Source organism: Chlorocebus sabaeus, chromosome 1 (assembly GCF_047675955.1).
Source record: "Chlorocebus sabaeus isolate Y175 chromosome 1, mChlSab1.0.hap1, whole genome shotgun sequence".
Taxonomy (NCBI): Eukaryota; Metazoa; Chordata; class Mammalia; order Primates; family Cercopithecidae; genus Chlorocebus; species Chlorocebus sabaeus.
The window spans coordinates 77,859,693-77,885,410 of NC_132904.1; the positions used below are offsets into that span (position 1 = coordinate 77,859,693).

At 34.5% G+C, this 25,718-nt stretch overlaps 1 protein-coding gene across 3 annotated transcripts in view; it reads right to left on the minus strand.

Annotated features, from left to right (window-relative positions):
• Positions 1 to 25,718, minus strand: part of TENM4 (teneurin transmembrane protein 4) — a 3,083,677-nt gene that overhangs the window by 2,658,869 nt on the left and 399,090 nt on the right. For all 3 annotated transcript variants that reach the window (XM_073019796.1, XM_073019792.1, XM_073019798.1), the window contains exon 2: positions 16,247 to 16,290. The gene's annotated coding sequence lies outside the window, so the exon portion shown is untranslated. The remainder of the gene's footprint in view (positions 1 to 16,246; positions 16,291 to 25,718) is intronic.

Genomic DNA, 25,718 nt, shown 5'->3' on the forward strand with positions numbered 1-25,718 from the left:
CAGCCATTTGTCATGCCGTTAATTCTCTGCTCAATTTCATTTGGAGGAAAGGAGTTTTACAACAAGAGCTCATTGCAGAAATTAAAACTCAAACTGGTTGCCCCCTGTTCATTTGCCACACGACATAGGTTTCTGGTGACATTCAGCTAATGAATTTTCTTCATGATTAACTACCCGTTATACATGGCCATTATAATGGAAACACATTCAGTCTGTGCCGCACCCCTTACAAGCAAGGTGGTTGTGTAAAGGCTCATTAATATAAGTGAGCTGGGGCAGTCTTCTTTTATGAAGTCAGAGTAAAATGGAGCTTGAAAAATATCGCTCAGAATGAAACAAATTGCTGAAACAAAAAGCATGCTCTGCTGAACTGTAACATCTTTTTTTTTTTTTTTTTTTTTAGGGTAGAAGGAAAAGTTACACAAAATTAGACAGTGAATCAGTGAATGCAATATAGGCATTCTTTATTTTTTATTCTTCCAGGTGCCCTGGAGGGATGGCAAAGGAAAAGAAGTTAAAACAACTGTCCAATTATTATTATTTTAAAGTTAACACCCACTTGTATTTGTTTAACTTGTCAGAAGCCTCTGTAGAGTTTACACTGTGGCAAGCCTTTCACCATTGCTTAATCTGTAGTGACATCTGGTGGCCTGAATTACTCAAGTAGAATAAACACTTCTTCATTATGTATGTCTTTAAAGACTCCTTAGTGGATACATGTCCTTATTTGGCCACCATTAAAGATGCATTAATTTTTTCTTGGATTCTAATTTTGTGTGCATGTGACATGGGAGAGAATGAAGGTATAGCAAAACTAATCTATGAAGACTATAGTAATGTTTTACTTCGGTATTAAAATAAAAATAACTTTGTTTAAGATTCTTTTCCATTTTCAAAATGATTTTGTTTTACACATTATATTGAGTTAAATTATTAAATGTACTAAATCAGTAAAATATTTAATAGCTATTAATCAAGGACTGTGTATACTCCACCTCTTCGAATTATGATTAATTCACTCAACAAATATTTTGTTGAACATCTAAGCTACATTATCAAAAAATCTACCTATATAAATTCAATTATTCTTATTTTAATCAGTGGAGACATAAGTATGTGATCTCAATAGATTTCCTAGCATGCTGGTAAGTATTTTAACAGTCCCAAGCACATTTTTACCTTTTGCAGCCACTAACATGTCAAATATATTTTTGAGTATTTGGTAATTATTCAAATATATTTGCCAATTGAATGACTACTGGTAGTATTGTGTATTTCCTATAAATTAGTTGATTATTAATAGAATAATGAGGCAATGTATTTTTCATTATCATTAAATTGATACCCTTTCCATCTAGTTAAACAAATCAATAACCTGGGACATACCTTTGATTCTTCTTTTTCCCACACTCTTAAATGCAACCCATTAATAATTTCTGTTACTTTAACTTCCTAAATATATTTCAAACCTCTTGAAATATCTTCATTCATCATAGGTCTAGTGCCAGTTCCCATCATTTCTCAACAGGACTACCTTCAAGGCTAACTAATTTCCTCACATTTATGTTTATCCTTTCTCCAAACTTCTCCACATTGCAACTAGAGTAATCTTCAAAACAAAACCATGTTAGGTTAATATCCTGATTAAAGCCCCCCATTGACTTCCCATTGCTCTTAATAAAAGATAAAACTCTTGACCGATGCGTGGTCTTATTGAATCATACACCTTCAGCCTCAATTCACACAAGGGCCTTCTTTAACTCTTTAAATACATCATGACTTTCCAAACCCCACAACCTTTGCACATGCTGTTTCTTCTTCTTGAAGTACTTTTTTCATCTCTCTTTACCTAAAATAACCTTAATCATTTTTCATACATGTTTGATAGTTCCTTCATTTAAACCTCTCCATTTCCAAGTTGATCTCTCCATGTGCATTTAAATTCCCCAAATGTATCAAGATGTACCTTTTCTTCTATTTACCGAAGTTGTAACCTCATGTTTTTTGTAGAATTTGATTAATATCTTCCTCCTCTCCTAGACTGTAACCCTCACAGGAAACAGAAATCTGTCTGTTTTAATAATCATTGTATCCTTAGCACCAAAATCAGGAACTGGCATATGCACTGCAGTTGCTCATGAAATATAGGCTAAAATAATAATATATATAGATAGATAGATAGATAGACAGATAGATAGATAGACAGATAGATAGATATACATATATGTAATTAATAGTCTGGGTGTTGGAGCTGAACATGCTTGAGTTCAAATGTTGTCACTGCTGTTTTTTTTTTTAGTTCTATGAAACTTGACACATTACTTCTGAGCCACTGACTTCTCACCTGCAATTAGGTTTAATAATATTTACCTCAAGGGGCTGTAGTGAGGTTAAAACTAAGTAATGGATTTGTAGATGCAAAGTCTTTGGCAATGATAGTTACATGATAAGTGGCAATTATTATTATTATTATTATTATTATTAGTAGTAGTAGTAGTAGTAGTAGCAGTAGTTGTAGTATTGATGCATATCTTAAAAAATGCCTCAAATTATAGGGTATGGGCACTCTCAACTGTTTTTGTGATTTTGTAGGAGCTTGTCAGCAGGGCCTTAGAGGAGTTTATCTGAAAAACTCTACACCCCACAGCAATCTTTTCTTAGGAGATGGAAAGAATGGAAGAAAGGTGGTACAGGAACAAGAGTGGTGACCAGAAATTCTATCTAAGAACTAGAGTATAATAGGGAGGTGCAAGAAGCAGGTGAATTATCATTTTACATACACACATATGTTTGTGTATGTACTCATCTTTAACTAACCATGACAACTTTAGGAGACATTGCTCTAGAAAAAGTATTTGTCAAAGAAGAATGGATGCTGCTTTTGCAAGGCTGAAGGCTTCAGATTACTGATAACCATGGAAGAAGACCTCAGAGGTAAGAGGTTCCCAAACTAGAGTCAGGTGATAAAGGAGCAAGTTACACTTTCAGGTTTCAAACATTAGGTTGGGAACTTGGGCCAGGGAATCTCTACCTGCATCCTTATGTGTGTGTGTGTGTGTGTGTGTGTGTGTGTATGTGTGTCTGCACATGTGAGCATGTATGCATACATATCTATACATGTCTGTTTTAATAATCATTTTGCATACATATGCAAAAGTACTACATTACAAATTTAGATTTAGATGTTTCCTTTGAGACTGTTTTTCTTTTTGTATTGTGTGATACAAAACATTGTTTAAAGATATATATAATTGGACTATTTAGAAAAACATAGTAACAATATGGAAGGGTTAGATCTACTGTACATGCTTTAAAAGTATAAGAATATAAGAACCACAAAAAATCGTGATAAATATATTTATGCTTGACTCTATATTCTTCTTTCCACACTTCATTTTGGGATTTGTCCTGGTGTGTTCAAAGGTATATTACAAAAGCAAAAATGGGAAAAAGCCTGGCCACTCACAAAGATAAACCAGGGGAGAGATAAAACATAATATACTAATTTAAAAATCAACTAATTACTGTGGTTTTTAGTTGAGAGGGCACAATAAAAACACATGTCTAAACCCTGACTTTTACCAATGGAAATAGAGTCTCTAGAGTACAAAGCTAGGGTGAGTCTACTTTGAAGGGGTTTCTCAGTAATTTTAATGAGCATCTTTGTTTGAGAACATAGAAGTAAAGACCAGAAGAATTGAGTCTAGGGGGAATTATTTTCCTACCAGTTTATTCAGTATTTTTCAAATACATTATGGATTTTTTTATTTCTACATATTTTATTCTTGATGTTCCCTCAGTTTCAGCAGCCATTCTATTTTCCTCTCACCAGGGCTTTAAAACATCATTCTCTGTAAAGATTTCCTACATTCTTTAATCAGAACGAATCCTCACCTTTCTTTGTGGCTCTTGTCTTTTGATATCATTACAGCAATCATTCCACTCTGCCTCACAATTCTTCTAAGTGTATCATTTAATTGTATGCTTATGTCAGGTATATCTCACCAGACCTCTGGCACAGGGCTTTGAGCACACAAAGTGTTCAATTAATGTTTTTTTTTTAAAGAATGAATATTTTCCATTTTCAAATTTATATTTAATGAAGTATAGCATATAAAGTATAGCATACCTTATATATAACATATACTGTCCAGATGTTGGACTCTAGATTTAGAATGACAGCAGGCTTATACCAGTTTGGCCATTTATTAAACACCTCAGTGCCTCAGTTTTCTTATGTGAAAAATAAAGACTATAATATCTCTAACTCAAAGGGCTGTTCGAAATACTAAATGTTAACATATTTAAGATGCTTAGAGGCCGGGCACGGTGGCTCAAGCCTGTAATCCCAGCACTTTGGGAGGCCAAGACAGGTGGATCACGAGGTCAGGAGATCGAGACCATCCTGGCTACCACGGTGAAACCCCGTCTCTACTAAAAAAATACAAAAAACTAGCCGGGCGAGGTGGCGGGCGTCTGTAGTCCCAGCTCCATGGTAGGCTGGGGCAGGAGAATGGCATGAAGCCGTGAGACGGAGCTTGCAGTGAGCTGAGATCCGGCCACTGCACTGCAGCCTGGGCAACAGAGCGAGACTCCATCTCAAAAAAAAAAAAAAAAAAAAAAAGCTTAGATGGGCACTTGGCATGTAGAAAGCATTCAGTCAATGTTGGCTATGTTGATTGGATCACCAATCTGCAGAGACATTGCTCTGCTCTCTGTCACGATCAAAACAATTGGAGACTACTTACAGTGTCTCTTCTTTTTCTCAGTTTATATTACATTATAATAAGGTAAAATCTCAAATTGATATGATATCTTCTTAAGGAATATAAGTGCTTGCTAGAGATACATTAACCCTAAGAAACTCGGGCAGCATTATCCTACTTAATATTTATTAAACACCTAATGTGGACTATATAGCATACAGAAGACATGGAGAGAGTGTGAATTTGGAAGAGACCCAGCTAATGTTTTCCTCCAGCTGCATTGGCATTTTAATCAAGCATTTCAACAGGAAGTCCAGGGCTGATATTCTGAAACCACACAGCTTCTGTGAATAATAGCAGTCTCTCACATGTCCCATCTAAAGTAATTTGAGAGGAGGCTAAATGTAGTAAGAAAGGCTGAGTTGCATGGAAACATACCTGAGTTTGAGATCAAGATCTAAAGTTGACTTTATGACTTTGAACAAGTTATGTAGCCACCCTGAGGTGCTAGTTATTTCACCTTTAAAACTGAGATTATAATATTCACATGGCAGGGATAGTGCATAGTAGATAGTAAAAGCCATTGTTATTATTTTTCAGTCAATTAATATGCTTTTGAAATACCATGCTTATAATTCCACTGTTCCGGGAACTCATCTTAGGTTACCAGAATTAATTTAATGTTTGCATGGGGAATTAAAGTTGCTCAGAACCACAAAATATCATATTGGTCATAGAAATGGTTGGCAGCTATACAAAAACCAACTTCAAAGCCCTTTGCATTAATAGCACAGAGTCTGGTTATGGGGTGAGGCTGACGTATCTCCCATCCATAATAAATGACCTGCAGGGCAAAGAAGAATAATCATCCTTGCAGTCACTGGCTTTGTAAGGTGCTTCACCTTTCTGCTTGAGAGATTTCTTTGCCAATGCATATTTAGAGGAGTGAGAACTGTAAAGAAGATGAAAGCACATCAAACATTTATCTCAAGAGTTTCATTTTCTAAGGAATAGCAGGTGTGTCATACGATTTCTCAGAGGGGCAAACACTCCTCTAAAGCTTCTCCTGGTACTCACGGAGATGGATGGCATGGAGTACGTAGCATGGGATGAATAGCTGAAGATAAATATTCTATTTAGAGAAATTGGGGCCAGGTAGCCCATTTCTCACTGACTAAAAGTCTCAGAAACAGTTAAATTATTGTGAACAAAACAAAAGAGAAAAATCCTATAGCAGGCAGTCTTAAAAGTGATGTAAACTCAAGCTACAATATCTTTAAATCATGCTATTGAAAATCAAGCAACAATTTCCTCCATCTGAGTGTTGTATCTTCTCTCTCCTGGATACCTCCATCCCAAAACTCATACATGCACATCCATACATTCATAAAAATGGAAAACACTTAAGCATGCTGCTGCTGTCACTATTTTTTAATATTTATTTTTGCTACTAAATCTGCTCAGTACCCACGTACATAAAAAGAATAATGTATTTAAAATGCCTCCTGTATAAAGTGTTTTTAATTATTTTGTAACAAATAAAGCATCCTTCCATATATGTAAAGCAATGGTTTTCAAATATATTTTATCTGTGGATTCCCTTCAAATAATAATTGTAATAGGCAATGTTTTCTGTACACTTATCTACTAACTAAATGTCATTCTAATTGCTTTCCAGGAACAAAATTATCTCACCCTCAGATTTTTTATGAGATTAGACTATTAGCTGTCTTTAAAAAATTATAGATGAAGAAACTGAGGCTATGAGAGATGAAATATCCTAGAGTTAAACAGCTAGTAAGCACTGAAGCTAAGACTTCAACCCAGACCCCAAACAGTCTGTTTCTAGAAAGTTCACTCCTAACACTACCTGGCCTATAAAAGGTAAAAGCAGAGAGGTGCTGATCAATTTATTTATTCAACAAATAATTATTTAGAATTATGATAATTCAACTATGAATTATGCTGGTGTTAATTATTAGAAGCAGAGCAATGTGTACAACCTTGTTCTTATAAGGCTTGCATTACGGGGAAAAAAAAAAAAAAAAAAAAAAAAAAAAAAACACAGGAAACCAGCAAGAAATGGTCAAAGAAAGACAAATGCACAGTAATTGTGATAATCAATTCTGAATTCTTATCTCAGACATACTTTTTCTATACCTCAGTGATTCCCAATACAACATATAAATAGTTCTATGATTCAGCAAGTTTAGTCCCCAAATGTTAGAATCATTTACAACTCAAATGCAGGAAAAAATTTTGTCAGCTCTATGTTGAAAATGTATTTTCAATCTGATGCTTTTTCAGTGCCTTTATAACACAATTCTAAAACAGATCACAGCCACCTCTAACCTAGATCATTCTCTAATCTCCCACTGCCCTTCCTGCCTTCCTTCTTTCCCTCTTCTAACATTTCTTTCTGTATTTTATGGGACACCGAGTTCTGCTTAGTCTACATTCTGAATCGCAGTCAATCTGCATTTTCCTTGTTTTTGCTCTAATTCAGGTCCACGTCAGAGCTAAGACAAGGACTGTAGATCACTGAGAAGCTTAAGTGTTATTGTATTAGGTTGGTAAGAAAGTAATTGCGGTTTTTGTCATTAAATGAGTGGCAAAGCTGCAATTACTTTTGCACCAAAGCTTTGCAGAAATATATGTGCAGGTAAAAAACTGACGTTTTCATAGATACAACTACTATCAAGTGGGAATAAGGGAAAAACATATATTTAAAATGATCTTCTAACTTGAGAAGTTAGGAACCACTGACTTAGACCTCTTGACTAATGGTCTTCAGTTATTGTTTGACCCTTTTTACATCAGTTGCATATTTTCTTCACTCACAACACTGTTCTCTTTCAAGTGCAGAGACCTGAAAAAGTCACTACTGTGCTAAAACTTTGACGTCTTTCTATTTTTTAAAGTAGAATATCATAACTCCTTAGCCTGTTGCAGTAAGTGCTTTGGGATCTCTTATTTTTACACCAGGCTGTCATTGTTGTACCCTTCCCAAGTTCATTACTATACCTGTAAATTTGCTGCTCATTAAATATAAAATTAAATCTTCATAAGGTTTTAGTTCATTATTTGGCTCCAATATTTTTCTAATTTTTTAAGTCTTTTTGACAAAATATTTCAAGACCTGGCTCAACTACTGTAATACTTATATAAAGACTTCCTCATGCCTTCTACATAGATTATTCTATCAGATATGCTTCTGTAGTACTTAGTAAGTGCTAACAAAATTAGATATATGATTATTTCCTCCTGATAGAAAAATCTAAGAGAAGGAAGAAAATTGAAAGTATCTCCTGACTCTAGCATATATTCTGGTGCTTAATTGGAATGTAAATATTTGTTATATAAATAATACCTATATTTATGTTATTCAAATTCAGACTGATAAAGTATGAAAACTATGTACTTTTAAATATCATCCTCTTTTCAATTCTTGCTTACAAATTTTGAAAGCAAGTATATTAATATTTATTAATATTAATGCCTTAACATTCATATTCATTCTTAATTAGGGTAAACAGTCTCCTATTTGTTCATCTTGCCTTAGGCTTACCCTTCCCCCTTTCAGTCTCTACTTTATAGCCAAGAGCTATTTCAAAATCAAAAGTTTGATTATGTTCCTCCCTTGCTTAAATCTCTGTAATGACCATGCATGTCCCTGATAAAGTTCAAATTCTTTGCCATGGCTTGCCAGATCTTCCATTCTAGCCCCTACAAATCTCTTCAGTCCTCTCTCTCTGTATTCTCAACTCTAGCTAACTAAAACCCCTAACATGTCATTTTGCACTCTATGCCTATCTTCACTTGTTTTAGTTTCCTTTTTAGCATAAATCTTTTTGAATGTTGCTTATTCTATGCCTCTTTTGTAAATATCCCCTATCATCTCCTTTCAGTTCTTTGGTGTCCTTTCAGGTTGGGGATTGGCTTAAATGTCAACTAGCCCTATATGCCCTTCCTGACCGACTCTACACTCTCTCCTCCTGCAACATAAGGTTGCTGTCTTTCCTCTGGCGGCCATCACTGGTTTTGCCCCTATCATGCAACTCTCCCAGGTTCATTTTTATTTCCTATTTACCTATGTGCATATTTCATGAAACTTCAGAATCTTTAAGTTCTTAAATAATCTGATTTATCATAGTGTCTCCAGAACCTGGCATAGCAGGTATTAAGTAAATAGTTGTTGAGTGAATGAATGTAAATTATTGTTCAGAATGTAGATTCACCCAGAATATTAAGATCAATGTGAAATCTTAGAAAATACAAATCTCAAGCTGGTTCCATATATTCCAAGTGAGAAAGACTCAAGTCAAAGATGATTCTGAGGATTTAGCTGGAAGAAAGGGGTTTTACTCAGAGAAAAAGGAATATTCATGGAGAATCAGACCTTAGGAAACCAAATCTGGCTTAGTAAGTCCTAATCGTTTTAGAGTGAAAACCTGATACCCCCCAGACAAGCCAAGTAAGTATGTGTTGGCTTTCTTTATTACAAAGGAAAGAAGACAGATCTGCAAAGGCGGAAACAAAGATTACATGCAACCTGAATTGAGCATATGAACTTGAACAAGTCACTCCCTGTCTTTTGTCCTGTTTCAGCCACAAAATAAAAGAGAAAGTTGAATTTTTCTCCAGGGTTTCTGATGATTGATTTGTATTTAATGAGTAAGAGAACAGTCCTCATCTGCTATTATCTACTATTCAAAATCCCTTTCAAGGTTTGTCATTTTCCCTTCTGAGGCATTCTCTACAAAACAAAAATTTTGGTTTATAAAATGAAAAAAAGTAATCATATCACTGATTATTTATAAATTCTAACAATGCACATATATCTCTTTGATGCTCCAGCTTAGGCATGGACCTACATCTGATCAATCAGATAATTTGTCTTCTCCCCATCAGATTGATCCATGACTCAGGCCAGGCCAATGAGCATCAGCTTAGGACTTTGGCCAGGGTGATTAGAAAATAGATGTTTTCTTCCCACCAGTCATTCCAGGCTGGTAGAATATAAGCTTCAAAGGGTAGGTTTGTGCAAATGATAAGAGCCAATCTCTAAAGAAAGATTATACAAAGGAGAGCAGGGCAAGCAGAGAGGGGGAGAATAAGGTCTACTTATAAGGTCTACTTATAAGGTCTACTCCTGATACTACTGCTTAGTCCCTGGGTTTAGTCAAGTGCTGGTGTTATCTTGTGGTTATACAGTTTTTAGTTATTGTGAGTTAGCTTTGACCTTAATAGCCCTATTATATTAAATTTAGGGTTTTAGGTGAATCTCTTAACATCTATGTGAGGTTACCACGTAATAATGGAAAAAAAAATTGCCACTTCTTTCAAGGTTGTTAAAATAATGCATGAGAAATTGAATAGCATAATATGTTGATGTAAACCAAGCTTTTTAAAATGCTACCTTCTTTCCTTTCTTGTCTGAATATATATAATGCTGGTGGTTCTATTATCCTTCCCATGGTAAGTCAAATTACTGTCTACATTATCAAATAAGTAAATTTCCAGGACAAAATATGTGGTTAAAGTGTAGGGTGAAAAGTTTATGTGAAAAAAGAAAAGTTTCACAAACTAGAGATGTGGTTGGGTCCTACAGTATTGTAATCCTGATGGTTTGTTGCTGAATGCTCTTTATATTTACTATCATATTTAATCTTCACAATAATCCTACGAGGTCTTCTATTAAGGCTGTCTTTACATGATAAAATGACATTGATTTCCTTACCTTTTCCAGCTTGTAGATCCTGCTGGCATTCCTTGGTCTCATGGTTTTACATCAACCTGATTTCTGCTTCTGTCATTTCTCTGACACTGAGCCTCTTGCCTACCACTTATAAGGAATGTTTTGATTACATTGAGCCCACCCAGATAATCCAGGATAATCATCCCATCTTAAGACCCTTAATTCAATCACTTCTGCAATGTCCTTTTTGGCATGTAAGGCAACATATTCACAGGTTCCAGGGACTAGTATGTGGACATCTTGGATAGGAGGCATTACTGACATACTATGTAAGTCAATCCTTATAGAAATTAAAAGGCATGTTCAAAGCTACATAGATGGTTACTATGAAGGCTGGGTTTCAATTTCATTGAGGACTGTTTGATTCCAAAGTGTACATTCTTATCTACCAACTCTGTGACATGGAGACACTGCTTTATGGCATACTCCCTGATGCCATAAAAATATAGAAAACTTAATGTGGATTTACTCTATTGTCTGTCTCAGAAATAGTTTGTTTGGTCCTGCCTGAAGCCTTTTTCTCAGTCATAAGCTGCAGAAAAGTGAATCTGTTGCGGGGAAAAGTGCATCTGTGTGCTTCCTCCAGGCAGTTGCAAGACATTTGTGTCCTTATGATTTACATTGTATACAAATCTTGGCATCCAGTTGGTTTTCTGTTGGCAAAATAACTTTGCTATATACATCATTCTTATCTTAAATGTTTACAAATATCAGTCAGTCAACAAGCATTTATCGAGTACCTAAAAAAGCACTTCATATAAATCAACGTGTTATAACTCAATAAGATAATCACTCATATGTCACCAATGAAAGTACCATTCCTCAGACGAAAATTTTCAGAAATGTACAGATTGTGAAAGCCCAAAAGACAGAGTTACTCCATGGCCAAATTATCCTTAAGGATGTGCAACATTAAAAGAGCCTTCGATGACTCTGTCCCTATCCATCCATCCATCTATCCATCCATCCATCAATCATCTGTCCACTTACCTACGTATTCATCCATCCCCAAATACACACACACACACGTACACACACACATATATGTGTGCATATATAAAATATTTTCAGTGAATCAGCACTTTAGTTTTATTTTGAATTTTTATATAGAACACCCAGCAAAGTGATATAACCACAGTCAGTAAATAATTCAAAAAATATTTGCCCAAATAGCACCTATTATAAGTTGGCCTCCAAAGTACAAAAATACTCGCTAACATTGAAGACTTCACAGTCCTAGACAGAGATGAAAATGCTGAATTACATTACTGAAGGTATTATATGCTTATTTAACGGCTCTATTACACAGTATCTAATACGATGAGAGTGTTCTCTCCAACCTCTTTTTCTAGTTAACTCGTATCAATGCTTCAAGTGTCACCTTCTCCAAAGCAGTCTATTTTTAATACAACATAGATATCCTATTTACATGATTCCAGAGCACTCAATACTTGCCTTTATAGTGACACAAATGACCAAATTATTTTGCTATTGATTTGTGTTTTCTACTCTACCAGGACCTCCATGAAGTCAAAACTATGTCTTACCTACTGTTTCCCAGTCCCCAACCTGGAGGCCAACTCATACTAAAGAGAAAGTGCTATGGGAGCTAGAAGATAAAAGGTCTAATACTGAGTAGAGGCATTTGAAAAATGAGTTTCCTGCAGGGATGCAACTTTCAATGCAAGTACTACTCAGAACTATGTTCCTGCTTCCCCTAGTTGTAAAAGCTCCTCTCTGTTACTGAGATTAGTTTAGAATGAGGAAATCAATGCTTTCCTTAAATGGAAGCATATAGATTGTATGTGTAATTCCTCATGGGTAGAAGTGAAAACATTAAGGATCATGGCCCAGGAAGAAACTAAGCTTCTGAAATCAGCAAGACTCTACTGTATGTGGAAAATATCACTGGCAGCTGCATGGCAGCCCTCACTCCTTATGGATTTGGATTTGGAGAGCCAAGGGAATCCGCACAGGTAAGCTCCAACTATTCCAGTTCTGGGTCTCTAAATGCACTTCTAATACGATATTCTCTATCCCTGATTAAAGAAATTCAGAATACACTATAACTGCCGTGTGGAGTGTGTGTATGTGTGTGTGTGTGCGCGTGCGCGTGCAGGTGTGTGTCTGGTGAGGGGGAAAGAGGAGGCACTGTTTGGTCTCTATCTGCCAATTTGGAATGATGCAGAAAGTCAGGGGAAGTTTTACAAAGGAAATAATATTTGTACAAGAGATTCTATAGAAGGCTAGAATTTTGCCCAGTGTAGGACTAGCTATAAGAGTCTTTGAGGTGAAAGGAAAATGTATAAAACCACAGTGAGTTTGGGGAAAAGCAGACAAAATAATATCTGGAGCACAAAATGAAATTGGAGCTGGTAGGTAGAAAATATTGGAAGGTAAGTTTGGAGAGGTACATTGACTCTTGATATTGAATGGCCTTGAATGCCAGTTTAAAAAGTAAATATCAGCCGAAAATGGCATAAAATCAGTTTTAATGGAGTAATTGTTTAATAAACTAATCAGTATTATCATTTAGGGGTGAATGTTGTTTTGTGGGTTCTTCATGCCCTTTTAGGTCTAGCTACTTCATCTTTGTCAGAATACGGTCATTGCAAATTTCTATGCCAAAATATTCATGAGCAACTTCACAATAAGATAAAATTATTCAGGAGTAAGTTAAAGAGGTATCTCATTCATGAGATGAGTTAAAATTCTCACTTGTTAAATCTTCACTAGTCGTCTATTTCAAATTTCGGAAACATCATAATTTATATTAGAGTTAATCTTGTTTATGTCTGTCTCTCCTACTAGAATAAAAACTCCTTGATCATGAAAGATACGTCTAATTTCACACAACTCCCACAACAATGGTAATAATAATAACTGTAGCCAATAAGTATATGTTTACTATGAGATAGAAACTTCTCCAAGCAGAATACAAGGATTCAGTCTTTCCACACTTTGAGATGATGAAAATTTGTCATAGGGAGAAACAAGTTTGTATGCCTTGTATGTATCAGAATTTTCAATTAGAAATTCTGGATCTTGTGTCTTTGCTCTTAAACATACACAATACTGCTCCTTTACTGAAACTAAGTATGGCGCTTTGTGTAATTTAATTCTACTGCTACTACTATTTTCTTTTTACCCAGAGTTTTACTTCAAAAATATACTCCATTAATTTATTAAATCAACAAATATTTATTAAGGTACTTTATTTTTGCTTAGGGTTCTGCACTAAACCAGGGTGTCAGTCAGAATGTCACTAATAAGTACACTTTACTCATTTATAGCAGTTATAAATCTCCAAATTATGTCTTCATAGTTTTTAATGACTGATGTAAACCTGAAGCAGTGCTGATTATTTTAGTGCATTGATTCATCCTTTTAGACTTGTTACTGACAAGCAGCATTATGAAGAAAATGAATTTTAGTAAGAGTTGAGTGGTTGGGAAATTTTAACAAATGACTTTAGACAAATGATTTCCTTGTATCAGAGTAGATATATCAGAATCCAAACCAGTGAGAAATTCTTACATTACAGGAGGGAATACTTTTAGGCCCAGGAGCAAGCCTTTGATGCAACAAATGTTGACATTTGAATTCATCATGGTACAACAGTTTGGAAAATAGCTGCTTACCTATAAAAGTTAAATTTACTCTTTTATCCATTCACATGAATTACTTGAGTCATGTCAATTTGTTTCTCATGTTTCCAGTGCAGTACCACAAATAAGCTCTTATTTTTTCTCCTGATTTAACATTTAGATTTGAATGTTTTATATTCATTTCTTAATATGACATTAAATGAAATGCAGAAATACTGGTAACTAAAAACAGTTGTCCTTCTGATGTACAGAAGGTGAAGGATTCAAAACATGAGGCTGCTGCTTTGGACCCATTAAATGTTCAACATTCAATAGCTGTTTAATCTCACCAATGTAGCTAGTTAATGACTAGTTCTTCCTAGACTAGCTTTCCAAAGGTCTATTACAACATTTTTTGTGGTCTTCTGTACTATGGTTCTCCCTAATATGACAGCCAATCAAATAGTGTCCAGTTAAGGCAACAAACAGATACATTAAATATTTTCAAAAAAAGTGCAAACATGTTTTACACATTTAAAAAATAACAATATTAAAATATACTAAATAAATATATAATCACATGCCCTAACTTTCCATTTTTTAGATCGCATATTCACATGAAAGCACTAGTTTGTACAGCGAGTTGATCTCTCACTTTGCAACTCCTGTATTTTCTACTAATTGTTTTCATTTATTTATTTTTTCCCTTGCATTTATCCTAATGGTTCTCGGTTTGCATGGGACATTTTAAAAGTTCACAATACATTTACTTCAGCCTGTTCTCAACTAATACTTAGAATGTAGATTATATTTGCTCGACATTATCATATTTGCTAGTGGTGATATGAGGTAGCATTGTCTCAATAACAAACTGAAAGCTTAAAGGAGATGCTGTGGGAGAACAAACGTACTTTGTTATAAACTGGCAACATGCAGCTAAGGTAATATATAGTAAGTGTTACATATTTTATTTCAAATCATCAGATAACATTGTCTCTGCTATCTCACATGTAAATGATAAAATGATAAAATGACAAATAAAAAATATATAGCTAAGATGTCTGCTTAAATTAAAAATACATGTAGACATTAATGGAAATTACATTTTCTAAATCATAATTAAAAAATATATATATATATAAAATTTTATTTCCAATGACATTCCCAAGATATTATGTGATATTCAGTCAAATATTTTAATATTCAGTGAAAAGTGCAAACACCAACAATACCTCTTGAACAACCTGCTAGATGTTATTCATCACTTAAGTAAAGAATACCATCCTTTCTGTTGTATTGGTACTCAGCTAAGTTATACAGATCCATAGGAGCTTCCAGATAATATATAAATTATTAAATCAGAAAATAATCTAGATTTCCCTAGCTTTATGTTAAAACCCATAACTTTGCAATTATGGTTATTGCAACTTGAATGATATGTGAATAACAAAAGAAAATACCATCTGCTATTAACATTATTAAATTAACTCTAAAGAAACGTGTATTTTAAAATTAACTCCCAGATAAAACTAACAGGTTATAGTAATCTTGACAATTATTAATACTTGATTTTAAAATGTATCAAAAAACATAATTGATATATGACTCATTTTTAAACATGCATGCTGCAAATTTGGCAAACCTAACGCTTTAGTGCATAAAGGAAACAAAACATCATCCATTCAAATTCTAGAACAAAAATAAATCATTTATTTCCATATTTCTATGGAATAAGGTAGACAAGAATAATGAATTTCAGAGATATGTTCAATTTTTTTCATGAAGTACTAATAAGTTTAAAGAACATAAACTCCAAGCAAATTACGTTGATTATAGAACTTACTGGTTGATAGTTCCTGTTAGGTTAATTTCCCTATCTTTCCTCTTTCCTTTTACTCATATGAACCTTTGTTTTCCTTTCAGATTTAATTCATGACTGACACAAACATTGACTATAATCCAAATAAATTTTTTTCCACTTTGCAAATTGACCTGTTTAAACTTATTGTTCAGTGAGCACAAATAAAAATAAAATCTTTATCTCAGTGCTTTATCTGTAGGAAAACAACAGAATATTCCGAATACCATAAGTCATAGTCTTTGGTTTCCAGTTTTAAGAACCAGAGTGTCAGAATAAACACAGAATCTCTGCTTTCAAAAATTATATAATTATTAAGAAATGCAGTGTCACTTACCAGTCAGTTTACATCTTAGCATCCATCTCCAAGCAAAATGGACACTGAAAAAATAAAAATATACAAACTGAGTATTTCATAGTAAACTTCAAAATCATATTATATTTTTATAGCTACATTAACTCTGCTATGATTTAAATATATGGCATTCAGACAAAATGCATTTCAATCACTCTAGGCAATTTGATTATCTGGAATGACCAAGATTCTCCATAGATAGGCAAATCTGTACAAACACATCTTCAAAATATATGACAAAGGAGTAAACTGTTTGAAGGCATCAACTAGGGTTAAAGTGCATTAAAGAGAAAAAATAGTTCTAATTAGAGTCTCTGACTACTTAATTGTCTACTCAGATGAGATAAAAGTCTATTGTAGCCTTATGTCATGACAGGAAGATTGACACAATTCTCTCTAAAGGGGCAGATAGCAAATGTATTAGACATTACAGGCATGCAATCTCTTTCCCAAGTACTGAACTATGGTTGTATGTAAGTAAATGGGTGTGTCTGTGTTCCAATTAAACATTCCTGACAAAAATAGAAAGCTCACTAGGATTTGGCTTCAGGCCAGTTTGCTGACTCCCAGCAAAACACATTGAGAATTTCAACTCAAAAATATCAGTCTTAATACTTGGTGGACAATAAAGTATAGAGAATCACAGGAACTGAATTATTAGAGCCCTTAGCTTCAGAATAATCTATGTGATTTAAAATATCCTAAAAATCCTGTAGAGTTCTCAGCCCAAAATGATGACATATGAGATGGAGAATAATTATTTATAAACCTTAAAAACATAAAGTACCTATGAGATATATACCTAAAGGAAAAGATGAGACATTCTACAGTTAGAGAGTTATACTGTGGTTATGGAGGTGATTACTCTATTTACAATAACTTAAAGTGACATATGTTTATGTATATTCTATTCTTATTATTTGTAGATTTGATATTTGTAAACTTCAGATTGGCTAAAATTTATTTGTAACCACCAAATCAATACTTGTGGCACTTTTGAGGTCATTTGTGCGTACATGCAGAATGGCAAAAATTCTGAGTTACCCAACAATGTATCTTCCCTGAGGCTGAATAAGGCAATGGTTGACCTTCTTGTTTCAGCTCTCATATTGTACACAAGTGCCCTTTTCATGGTCTATTTAGCATCACACTTTTCTCATTTTTTGTGTTTTTGTTGATGATTTTACTGTTAAAAGTGGCTCCCAAGTGCAGTGCCTAAATGCTTTATCCTACTCTGGTTACAAGGAGCCTGTGATGTGCCTCCGGGAGAAAATGTGTGTGGTAGGTAAGCTTTGTTCAGGCACCAGGTACAGTGCTGGGTACCATAAGTACAATGCCCATGAATCAACAATATATACTAATTAAGATATCCTTACACATAAAACAAAATTATGTATGTCAGTTGACAACAATGTTATAATCTCAGGCTAGCGGGAACCTAGTCCTATATTTCCCACAGGAGCAATGGTTCAGTATGTGCTAATTCCTGGTGACTTCATAGAACATAACTACTACAAATAGATTTGACTGTGGATATGTGTATGTGTGTACGTACATCTATAAATGTGTGTATATCATATATCTCCCTTAGAATAGTATATTAACTACATTCCCTAATAGTCCCCAATTATCAATAAATTATTTGAAAAAGCCACTGCTTTTTCTAATGAAAGACTTCTATAGATGATGGATCTTTTGTAAGATGATGATGGACAATGTTCTTAACTGTATTATTCATTCACAATCACTAGAAAGTGCTGGATATTTCAGGTATTTTTAAAAGATATTTCTTCTATTATAACATTTAGATGAATTGGACTGATACCATAAAATTCAGTGTGGAAAAAAAGCTGAAGGAATAACTTATTTATAAAGTTATTTATTTATTCCAAACTTGTTTATAAAGCTACCTTTTATAAATAACAGTTATAAATGAGCAAAACACCTCTTTAAAATGAGGATTATGGACAGGTTTAATGATTAGTGTGAGTAGCAACTGTTTATACCTAAAATGCCACTTCCTCACTAAATACCTCTTCGTTTATCTGAACCTCATTACTGTAGACTCCATTGTAATAATCGTTTTACCTTTCCTTGGCTTTGACCTCTTCTTAACCCCTACTCTGGTGTCTGACGCATAAGCAGTTCTCAGTGCTCTTAGTGAACTACAATTATGGAATAGTTAGATGTCACCACATCACAGTGCAGCTTCACGGGCATTTTATGTAGACGTATATACGTATACATAATTCATAATATTTAAAATGCAGTATTTATCTCAGTATAAACTACCTCACACCAATTAGTTTAACTCATACTCCCTGGGGATTTCTTTTTAAAATTTCAAATCTTCACCTCAGTCTAAGCCTAGCCTAGAATCGTAGACAAAGTGTTGACTTTGGTTAAATAGCAATTCTGGCTCTGCTACTTACTAATTGCATAACATCCAAAAAGTTACACAACTTTTCTAATTTTCAGTTTCCTTATATTTTAAGTGTGTGTAGAATAACACCCCTCTTGAGATAGTTATGAGGAGTGTACCTGACCTTATATGTTAAAATGCCTGACATGTAGGATCCACTTTGCACACGTAAGTTTTCTTTCTTCCAAGGTTGTACTTATGTGCATATCTTGAAATAGTTCAACAATAAATTTGCGTGTTGTTTTTAATTTTCAGAAGTGTAGGAATCTGGATGCAGCTGGAAGGCTGTGAGTTATCAAAAAAAAAAGCCTCTGCTATAGGCAATAATTTTTAATGTTAATTAACTCCATCTGGAAGGAAAAGCAGGTGTTGAAATTGATCACTTAAGTACGGAAAGCAAGGCTGTTTACTAAACTCTCCTTAAATTAATTTGGCTGAACTTGTGGTTAAATTGCTTTCAAGTCACTTTTCTATAAATGTCTTATACCAAATGCTGAAATTGGAAAAAAGACATAGACCAAGCAGATTTTAATGAAATGTAACAAATTGGACTGAAAGGTCACCTAAAAATAAAAATTACATTTTAAAAATGAAAAAATGCAATAGTTTTGCTTCAACAGCAGATGGAATTTGAACAAAAATCTAGCAATTTCTGCATGTGGGCCACAAATCATTTGCATCAGATTAATGTGGTTTGTCCAAGAAAAGTTAAGTTTTGGGCTCTTGGCCAAACCTATTGAGTCCTATTTGCCGCCTAGAAATCAGCATTTTAACCACCACCCTGGCAATTTTTATTCTTACTGAAATGTAATCCTTGTTCTAAGGACAGAGAAACATCAAATCACACTAATAGTGACACAGGGCCCTGGATCTATGACAAATAAAAATAGTAGTATTCTGAGAACAGAGAAACTTAGAAAATATCACTAAGAATAGGCATGCCCAAGTTAAAACTACACACACACACACACACACCATCTAATAAAATATTGACATAGTGGTAGCATTCATTTAATTGTTTTGCCTTCTGCCATTCCCTAACTCTTCAATAGAAAGCCTAGGTCCCTTAAACTTTTTTTTCAAATCTCTCCATAGTCTCAAATCTCTCCATAGTCTGAGTTGATTGTCCATTCCATGTCCAGACCATGGTTTGAAAGCAGGAACCTCAGCATCATCCAGACTACCAGAATCAGAAACTCTGGGGGTGGAGCAAAGTGATCTGTGGTGTAGCAGTGCCTCCAGGTGATTGTGATGCACCCAAAAGCTTGAGAAGTATTGTGCATTCATCATGGCTCAATATAGTTTAGTCAACTGCTGTGAACAAGGCATGAGGATGAGACTGTAATGTAGGAAACATCATAATTGGGTTTCTTGTTTCCCTGTCAAATAGAAAAAGAGATTGCCAGAGCCTGCTAGTGTCTCCAACCATGAAATAAGCAACACTTATTGAATATTTACTACATGTCAGTGCTCTTCTGAGTGTTTTACATGTATTGCCAATTAATCCGTATACAACATAATATGGGTTTAAATATTATTATCATTTCACATAATGAAACTGAGGCACAGAGAAATAAAGTGACAACCCCAAAGCTACACAACTGCTAAGGAATAGTACCAAGAATTGAACTGGGATAGTCTGGCTCTAGAGCAAATGATTTTTATCACTCTTAGGAAATGTCATCAACTCTCAAACACCACCTGAAGAATTCTTACCCTTAATTAAGACAGACAATAATCAATTTTAGGAAATGAGTAGGATTGATTAACTCAGAATATTTCCAAGATTATGTCGATGACTTTTTCCAACATTTCTCCTTCTTTTGACCCCTTAAAGTGTGACTATCTTAGGCTTCTATTCAAACATCACTTTACTAGAAAAGCCTTTGGTTATGTGAACATGAAGCAAAACATAGTGTATCAGAGCCTAGGTTTTCTTATCTATAGACAGAAGATAACAGTAATATTATTTAACCATATGGAAATCATATGAAATAAAGCAATATATGTGAAAGTACATTTTTAAATTTTAGAACATTAATTATATGGCTGTAATGTGGTGTTACAGTATTTTTTATATACAGGAGTTTGAGGACCTATTGATTAGACAGTGTCTAACTGATCTTTTATACCATATTTAGCACTATTTTTATAAACTATTTTCATGAAGTGCTTTTGTGTTAGCAATTCATTTATCAAACCCCAACTATTACCCTCCACTCCACAGTAAAATAATATTTTTTCAAACTTTCTTGACCAAAAAATTAGCCTGAGGTGCTTTTAAGAAAGCTATATTCTGTACTGTCTTTCTGTAAATTCTAATTATTTGGGGCTAGGGTGAGACCTAAATATAGTATCTATATATTTTAAGAAAGATACCAAGTGATTATTATGATGACCTGAGTGTGGAAAATACTACAGTAAACTCTAAAATTATTTTAGATATTTAAAAATACAAAAAAAAAAATCCTTACACTCTTATTTAATAGTAGCATAAAGTTTAGTTTTGGATGTAAGTATGCTTACTTGTTTATATACAAATAAGGATATGCATAAGAATGTTCTGTTCTAAGAAACACTGCATATTATTGTGTTAAAATTGCCTACAGTATTCAGTACGGTTAACATGTTTTATAGTTTGTAGCCTAGGAACAATAGGCTACACAATATAGCCTAGGTATGTTGTAGGCTATACCATCTAGGTTTGTGTAAGAATACTCTATGATGATAGCAAAAGGACAAAAATGCCTAAGTGTTCTTTTCTCAGAACCCAACCCTGTTGTTAAGTGACATATAACTGTGTTTATCTATCAAAATACTTAAATAAAAACCAGGTTATCAGTTCTTTACCTCAATATATTTGTCAGTCATGGTAGAGGAGTAATCATTTTCTAAAAGGAAAATATATTTGAAGAAGGTATCCATTTGGATAGACTAGGTTATGATACAGTAATAAATTTGACCCTAAATCTCAATGGCTTACTACAGCAAGTATCTCTTGCTCAATCACAGTACATGCTTACTGAGGAGTAGAAGGGATTGGAAAAATTAGAATGAAGAAGCTACTCCATGTGGTTACTAATGGAAACAGACCAAGTTTCTACCACCTTCTAGTTACAGCACTTAGAATTTGCCAGCTCTTTAATTATCAAGGTAGGGGAAGGGAGAGACTGAGAAACAGCACTTGAGTGTCTCACTGCCTCAAGCTGGAAATGACACATTTCAGTCCATAGTTCATTGGCGAAAACAGTCAAATGGCCCAGTCAAAATGAAAGGGGGCTTGAAAGTATGGAGTGACATACGGAATATTACACAAGCCTTACTATCTCTATCTCTGTCTACTTTAAGCCCAGTGAGTTTCCTAAATAATCACCCATCTTTAAACAATTTAGAGCTACCACGTAGTCTGGGGAAAAGATAGGCTTTAATTGAACTGATCTCTCTCTCTCAACCCAATAATTTGAAATTTACTTAAGGCTGTTAGTGGATAATTCATTAAATTACAATGAGTATACATTAAAGGGCTAAGTTGTATGATACATGCTTTGATTGCAAAAAGTGAACACGTTTTAGTGAGGCAGAGCTTCATGAAAGAAATTAGATAAATTAGAATCGTAAGATTTAGAAAAAATCTGAAAATGTGCTGGTAGAGAAACCTTGAGAGGGCCGGGCGCGGTAGCTCATGCCTGCAATCCCAGGACTTTGGGAGGCCGAGGTGGGCAGATCACAAGGTCAGGAGATCGAGACCATCCTGGCGAACACGGTGAAACCCCGTTTCTACTAAAAATACAAAACATTAGCCGGGTGTGGTGGCGGGTGCCTGTAGTCCTCAGCTACTCAGGAAGCTGAGGCAGGAGAATGGTGTGAACCTGGGAGGCTGAGGTTTCAGTGAGCCGAGATCACGCCACTGCACTCCAGCCTGGGCGGCAGAGCCAGACTTTGCCTCAAAAAAAAAAAAAAAAAAAAAGAGAAACCTTGAGGGAACTATCAGAAGAAAATAAAAGTCAAGTTTGTGTTATTAAGATAATCATACAAATGAGTACATGATTTACCAACACACTATGCCTCATGATTATAGGAAAGAAAAAAAAATCATTTTTGAGATCCATTCATACGCAAAGACTCTGCTAATGCTTTACCTATGTTATCTGTATTTCTTCACAGCCGAAAATCATTAGAGGCAAACATCATTCCCATTTTACAGATGAGATAAAAAACATGAAGCAACTAGGCCAAGATAACACATTTAGTAAATAGCAAAACTAAGATTCCAACCTATGATTGGGGGTCCATTGTTTGTGTGTGGGAATGTTTGTGTATTTTTCCCATTAAGTGATGCCATTGCTAACCTAGACCCTCCTTCACTAACACGCTGCCTTTATGACAGAGAAAGAATCTTTCTTCTATAAAACTGTATTAGTAATTTTGAATGCAGTCATAATCTAGTCATAGCCATACTCAGTGAGCCTGTGGTAACTTTATGTATGTATAACATCTCTGTACTACAGGACCTTGGACATGTAAAACAAATAGGCAAGATCATCGAGGCATATTCCTTTGAACAGCCCTTCTCCACCTTTGTCTTCTAAATTGCACAAGAATTGGCAGCTAATTAGCAGCTCATTAGCAACATTGATAAACCATGTGACAAAAACAAATGCTGGGCTAACAGAAGGGAGAGAACTTTTCAATGAACATGAAATAGGATATAGGGATAAAAACAATTTGCTGAAACTAGCTTCCTATGCTTCTCACTGTATTTTCTGTTTTCTTAGTTCATTCATCCATTCAAATATTTATTAACTACTATGTTCAAGGCAATGTGGTAGTTTTGAGGATGAAAAAATGACACAATCCCTTCCTTTAGGGAGCTCAGGATACATATAGCGAGATGATTAAGGAGTCTATACAGTTCCTCCTTGTAAATGACCTTCATGAAGCCAGAAACAGATCTTTTTAGGTAAAACTTGGCATTATATCGGTGCTTCCCATACATGCACATCTGTGCAGCATCTGACTACACATTTGCTAGACTACTGTGAAAGTGGGCATGAAATCTATGGTTAAGAAACAAGGCAAAACATTTGATATGTATGAGAAGTGGATCTTAGACATGAGTTTGAGGTGTTCAATGGACAAGTTTTCATGTAAACCTGAACTGCTTCTTTTCCAAGTAAAAGCATTTAATTATTTTCCATTTCCAAGAAGGTTCTAACTCCTTAAACTGATATACAAGGTTGTGGCTTATCTTTCTTTTCTCTTTATGCTCTTCCCTCAATCTTTTGTGGATCTCAGAATGTGCCAGACCATATCACACTTGGGCTGCTTACTCCTTTTAGCTTGACACCCTACCGACTCACTTTATAATTCTTCCTCACACATCAAGATACAGGTAACCATTAAATGTAGAAAAAAAAAAATCTTCCTTGAACTCCAGCTGAAGTTGCTTTGCTTTCTGCAGTCCCCACTATTTGCTTACATTGAACTCATCACACCATGTAAGAGATACCTTATTTGACCTCTATTTCTCCCTTTCAGTCTTTGAGATTCTCAAGAGCACAAGTTGTGTCATCTCTGTATTTTTGATGGCTAATACTTTGCAAGGAAATAGTAGGAATTTAATAAACAGTTGATTAAGTGAACCAATAAATTTATGTGCTATTCGGATCCAAATCTATGATGGGAATATATGAATGCTGCACTAATATGTTTCAATCACAGGAGAATCTGTTTTAAGCTATAAGCATTTTTTTTAAAAGATGTATAAACTTTTTCCTCTTAAATTCAGCAATTTTAATAAGATAGATAAGTAGACCATATAGAACGAGTATTTATATAAATGTTGATTTTTAATGGTTGCTCTCAATATAGTTTGTATATGTTATGATCATGTCTTAGTGACATGATTATATCTAGGAGATTCTACTAGAATTAGAGCCTCTTTAATCCTCTTCTTCCACAGATAGCAGCTACCTGAGAGTTCTTTACCACGCACCTTTGCAAAAAAGCTAAAACTTAAAAAAGTATAACATGCTTTCTCTGAACTTTCTTAAGTGCGGATAGAAAAGAAAAAATAAAGAGAAACAACTCCTAGGTTCAGACAACTAGAAGATGAATACAGCTTAGCAATGGAGCCTAAGACACGCGTGAGGCAAATAAGGAAGTTGAGCCATAAAATGAAAGATTGCTGTGACAATAAACCTGTGAGTACCACAGTGAGTCTACAGTTCTCTTACCTCCCAGTTTGGTGTTCTTTCCAATAAACCTCCTTTCTAATTTATATTTCTTATCTCAGGAGTAACTGTCTTCCCAGAATTGTGAGATAACTGTGGTTATAGGAGTCAGGCCAACTGATAGAAAAGCAGTTGTTTTGAATCTGATTTAAAGTGGCATCTAACTAGTAACCTTTGACACATCTTTTAAATCCCTCCTAATTTTTAAAATAATGACAGCTGAAAAGACAAAGGGCGAAAACTTTTGAGATTGCCAAAATGAGGAATCAGGTGGTCTTAATTTGATAGAGGGTGGTAGTTAACTTGCGCCTTGCCTCATGAAGGAGATTAATTTCTCTTGCAAAAAGAAGGAAGATTCTTCGTATTGATATTACATTAACTCAGAGACTCAGGGTCCATTAAAAGAATAGAAAAACCAACTTTGGTTGTTTTGGTGGTGGTAGTTTCGAGTGACAGAAAGTAAAGCAGTAAAGAATGAGATATGATTCTATTTCAGTTTAGGAGAGCCATGCCAGATGAATTTCTACGCACATATGCACTTGCCTTCCAGATGTTAAACTGAGAAAAGATTCCATAAGAATTAAAATATTCAGGCAGGAGATTTAAGAGCAATCTCCAGACCCTATCTGTTGGAAAATCTCACATCTATATATCTCTATCATTGGCTCTATTTGGAAGAAAAATACAAAATCTTAACAAAAAAGTATAATAAATTTTAAATATTCAAAAGACGCATATTCTATGAAAACTAACAAATTTTAACAAAAAAGGGAACTTTTATTAAAAGTCAAAATTACAT